Here is a 5,776-nt window from a genome sequence, read left to right on the forward strand (position 1 = left end):
TGAAGCGGAGGGCTTTGTTTTGGACTCATTGGAGTTTTAGCATGTTGGTTTTGGTTGTGAGTGACATGGGTACACAGGGGGGTATTCCAGCAGAGGTCTGATCATCATCTTGTACAGGTGTTGTTTGATGTGGGGAGGAGCTGCTTTGAATCGATAAAGTTGGCCAAGGTGGGCTTTCGCTAAGTTTACTTTTTTGGTTATGTGGGATGTAGAGTTGAGCAATCTGTCGATCTCGTATCCTAGGATTTTGTTTGGATTCCTAATAGCTATTCGGGTGCCTCTGATGGAAATGCTCCCTTTGTCTTCTTTGGTTGATGGTAAGCATCCGATGGTACTGATGATGACTTTGTCTGGGTTGGTTGTGATTCTCCATTTCTTCTCCCTCCTGGCTGTTCTATTTAGTTCTTCATTATTTTCTCAATTGCTCTCCTATGCTTATTTGCACCAGCTGTAGGGGTGGAGGAGACAACATGGATGACATCGTCTGCGAATTGGGTGATGATGGTGTCGGTATGTTCAGGTTGGGGGAAGTCATTGTCGTATATGTTGAAGAGGATAGGGCTGAGGCAGGAGCCTTGGGGTACTCTTGCTGTTGGTGTGAAGGGGGTTGATTCCGTTCCATGGAAGGTGGGGATAATTCTTCTTCCTGTTAAGAAGTTGTAGATGAGCCTGAGAAAGGTTCAGTTGTGATCAGGGAGGTCTACGAGTTTGTAAATGAGACCATCGTGCCAAAGGCTGTCAAAGGCCTTGTGCACGTCCCTGGTAGCGATAAGGGCCAGGTTCCCTTGCTTCTTCAGGCTGGCCACGGCATCAAAGATGATGTTTATGGCCTGCTGAGTGCTGCGGCGGGACCTGAAGCCGAACTGCCTTTCAGAGAATAGGTGGTTGAACTCCATGTAGTAGTTTAGTCTGTTGGAGATTATTCTTTCGAAAACTTTGCCTGTGACTTCAAGTAGGGAGATGGGTCTGTAGTTCTCGGGGCTGCGGTTGTCCTTGTTAGGTTTGGCAATGAAGATCATCTTAGCTGTCTTGAAAGCCTCTGGGAAGTGACCAGATGCCAAGATGGCATTGTAGATATTCACCAGCTAGGAGCTGTGTTTCGCAGTCGCCCTATGACTTGGGACACTTCTATGAGCGTGATTGGTCTGGTAAGGGGATGTTCGTCGTCGAGGGAAGATGTGTCAATTGATGGTATAGGATGAAAGTCTTCTAGGTTCTCGTCACGCCATTGGTTGACCCGCTGGTAGTGGATATTGTTAAATCTTCTGCTGTCATTGTGTGAGAGAATGTTCTCCCATACTTCGCCCATCAGCTTGGCTTGGTCCAGTGGGTCGTCAAGAAGGGTAGTCACTACCTCGCCGTCTTCGTCGGTGAAGGAGTGAGTGAGGTGTTGAGTGGGAGTGTGATTGGCCCCTAGAAGTTTGGGGATCTTGTTCCAGAATTGGTCTGGGTGGCGTTTATGTTGGTTTGCTTGGCGCACCAGATAATCCCAAAGATCTCTTTTATGTTGGGTTATTAGGGCGATTAGCTCTCTTCTCAACCTTTGTAGGACTTCCTGGGAGGGTTGCCCTGTGAGGAAGTGTCTGCTGCATTCTGATTGGTACATGTTGTTTATCATATTTCCTTTGGCTTTTCATTCATATAAGGTCCAATACACAAAAAAATCCGCTTATGAGACTGAAACAAATGACGATATTTCGGTCCGACTTGCGCCATTAACAACCCACAATGGGAAACACTGAAACTGATGATGATATTTCGGTCTGACTTGATTCACTAACAGGTCACGCCGTCTCTTCTAAGTACAGATTTTTTGTGTGTGTTCTATTCTATTATGCCTTTGTATTCTCCCTCTAAGGTCATCTGAGACAAAGACCGTTGCAAATTTCCGAATTTTCTGCAGTGTCGTTATATAACTGACCAGGTGTGAGATCTAGGCAAAAATATTTGCTCACTGGTGTATCTCTCACCTGTTTTGGCAAGCCCTGGAGGATTTTTCTTCTGAAAAGTTATGGAAGCATTCTAATGTATATACTAGGCTGTTTTATGCTGCTGACACTATTTTGTTAATATGTTCCTTCAAAGATATGCTTGGAGTTATGCTATGTCTTTTTTTTTGTTGAAGGTTTGCAGCCTAGCTGATTCTCTAACTAGTCTGGATGGAGAGGTGTTTACTGATAGGGTTTTGTAGTTCGCTAATTACATGCGATTTTGCGATGTGGTAGAGCAGTCAGCTCAGAACCGAAAGGAAACGGGTTCGATTCTCAGGTAAGGCGTGGCGTGTGAGCAGATGTACATACACTTTTTACCGTGTTTACCTAATACATGAACATTCGTCGTGAGGGATGGCTTCCTGGGATGGCTGATAGGCTATGACTTTAAAATAAATTGAGGCAGGATAACAACGCCTAGCCTGTTAAACGGTGTCGACTTTTTTTTTTTAATTCCGAAATACTACTCACAGTGAGAGGAATAATGAATGAAGGGAAGTGAAGAATTAAATATAATATAATACAAAATATTATCATATAATTCTAGAGATATATGTTCACCTCTAGTGTGTAACCTTGTACTATTTATATACATACTAACGTGAGGTAAGACTGCAGCAAATGAATGTGTAAAGAATTTATTACCATGAATAATTTTCGCCTCCCAACGTAGTTCTCTGGAAGGTACTCTGGTCAATGAACATACATACTTAATAGTACTTTGTTAAGTACTAGGGCACTGTGTAACCTACTGCAGTCACTTGGAAATAAACAGCATTCTTTACACTCTCCTTCAACAACCGACCCCTTAAATAGAATCGACATTGTCGTATGCATTTCGTTTTGTTTTCTTCCCTTTCTCTTTCAACTTCTCCATAAATTCATTGTTATTCTAAGATTAGGTTAGCTCAGATTATATTAAATTGACGTAAATTAACCTATATAATGTCGGGAATTAGTCTCCATGTGATGACGTGTGAATATCTCTTCTGATTCCCTTCAGAACTTTAACACCAATTTCTGTTTTCGTGAATAGAGGTACAGAGGGCTGGGGTTATACAAAACGGGGATATCTTTCACGGATCGTGCAGCGACGAAAATACATCCATATGCACAAATAACCCGCACATAGAAGAGAGGAGCTTACGACGACGTTTCGGTCCTCTCCTATGTGCAGGTTATTTGTGTATCGTAGCAGTCACGGTATTGTGCCTCTTTTTAAGTTATTTATATCCATTTCTTTAAGATATCGTTCAGATTTCGTGCGTAAGAAAACCTTCAAATGATTCATGACTTAAGAAATCGTAATGACACGATTGCAAATAAACCATACCCCCGGCCGGGATTGAACCCGCGATCATAGAGTCTCAAAACTCCAGCCCGTCGCGTTAGCCACTAGACCAGCTAGCCACAATAAGATTCATCCAACTAGGTATATTTCTACACCATAGGAAAGTTAGCACAGGCACCTCTGTGACCACAAATGCAAGTTTTTACAGACGAATCTTCACGGCCACGCTAGCTGGAGATTCGTCTGTAAAAACTTGCATTTGTGGTTACAGAGGTGCCTGTGCTAACTTTCCTATGGTGTAGAAATATACCTAGTTGGATGAATCTTATTGTGGCTAGCTGGTCTAGTGGCTAACGCGACGGGCTGGAGTTTTGAGACTATGACCGCGGGTTCAATCCCGGCCGGGGGTATGGTTTACCTTCAAATGATATTAAACCGTGTCCACGATGACGTACATCTACATTACTATTTTTTTTCCAAACTGCCACAGGCAGAGTCACCAGTCTGAGGCATTACGGCCATATGCGAATTTTTAGCTGATTTTGTGGCACTCCAGAATCGTAGAGTTTCACTCACCAGAGTGCGTAGCAAAATTAATTTCGAGTCTGGGTCTCCACTATAACATCGCGATATATATCAGTGATTGAATGAACAAACAACTTACTTAATCAAGCATTATATGCCGTTCACTGTATTTTGCTACATTATAATGCCATAAGCCGCACATTGTACCTTATTAGCGGAGGATCACGATGTTTGTTATACAGTGGACCCCCGCATAACGATTACCTCCGAATGCGACCAATTATGTAAGTGTATTTATGTAAGTGCGTTTGTACGTGTATGTTTGGGGGTCTGAAAGGAATAATCTACTTCACAATATTCCTTATGGGAATAAATTCGGTCAGTACTGGCACCTGAACATACTTATGGAGTGAAAAAATATCGTTAACCGGGGGTCCACATTTATATAACAGACGATAATATTAATATTGCTGATAATTTTTAACTCGAAATTTGAGTGAAATTTCCGGCTATACATACCGTCATATGGACTTTGATTTATGAGATTAGTGTACTTTTAAAATTATTAACTCAAACTGTGACTCATTTAAACGAGAAAGTTGGTGATGAAAGATATTTTTACCAGTGACCATTCTGGCAGTGACCACCCAGGCACTGACCACCCTGGCAATGAGCACCCTGACAGTGACCACCCAGGCACTGACCACCCTGGCAGTGAGCACCCTGACAGTGACCACCCTGGCACTGAACACCCTGACAGTGAGCACCCTGGCAGTGACCATTCTGGCAGTGACCATCTTGGCACTTACCACCCTGGCACTGAGCAACCTGACAGTGAGCATCCTGGCACTGGCCACCCTGGCATTGAGCACCCTGAGAGTGAGCACCCTGAGAGTGAGTACCCTGACAGTGAGCACCCTGACAATGACTATTCCGGCAGGGATCACCCTGGCACTGAGCTCCTTGACAGTGAGCACCCTGGCAGTGAGCACCCTGACAATGACTATTCTGGCAGGGATCACCCTGGCACTGAGCACCTTGACAGTGAGCACCCTGGCAGTGAGCACCCTGACAATGACTATTCTGGCAGGGATCACCCTGGCACTGAGCACCTTGACAGTGAGCACCCTGACAGTGAGCACCCTGACAGTGAGCACCCTGACAGTGAGCACCCCGACAACGACCATTCTGGCAGGCACCACCCTGGCACTGAGCACCTTGACAGTGAGCACCCTGACAGTAAGCACACTGACAGTGAGCACCCTGACAGTGAGCACCCTGGCAGTGAGCACCCTGACAGTGAGCACATTGACAGTGAGCACACTGACAGTGAGCACCCTGACAGTGAGCACCCTGACAGTGAGCACCCCGACAACGACCATTCTGGCAGGCACCACCCTGGCACTGAGCACCTTGACAGTGAGCACCCTGACAGTAAGCACACTGACAGTGAGCACCCTGACAGTGAGCACCCTGGCAGTGAGCACCCTGACAGTGAGCACATTGACAGTGAGCACACTGACAGTGAGCACCCTGGCACTGACCAACCTGGCACTGACCACCCTGGCACTGACGACCCTGGCAGTAAGAACCCTATTACTGTGAAGGAGTATGCTGTTACTGTTACTGTGAAGGAATGTACTGGTACTGTTACTGGTAATGTACTGGTACTGTACTGTGAAGGAGTGTGCTGGTACTGTTACTGTGAAGGAATGTACTGGCACTGTTACTGAGGAATGTACTGGTATTGTTACCGTTAAAGAGTGTACTTGTACTGCTACTTTGAAGGAGAGTTCTTGTACTGGTACGGTGAAGTAGTGTACTGGTACTGTGAAGGAGTGTACTGGTACTGGTACTATTGATAACGTACCAGTGAGTCTCTGCACCAGTGTAGTATGACAGTTGTTATTTTTTTAAGAAATTGATGTGATCATTTATGTTGATACTGACATAATCATCACAGATCTTG

The sequence above is a fragment of the Cherax quadricarinatus genome, chromosome 35, assembly GCF_038502225.1.
Source record: "Cherax quadricarinatus isolate ZL_2023a chromosome 35, ASM3850222v1, whole genome shotgun sequence".
NCBI lineage: Eukaryota > Metazoa > Arthropoda > Malacostraca > Decapoda > Parastacidae > Cherax > Cherax quadricarinatus.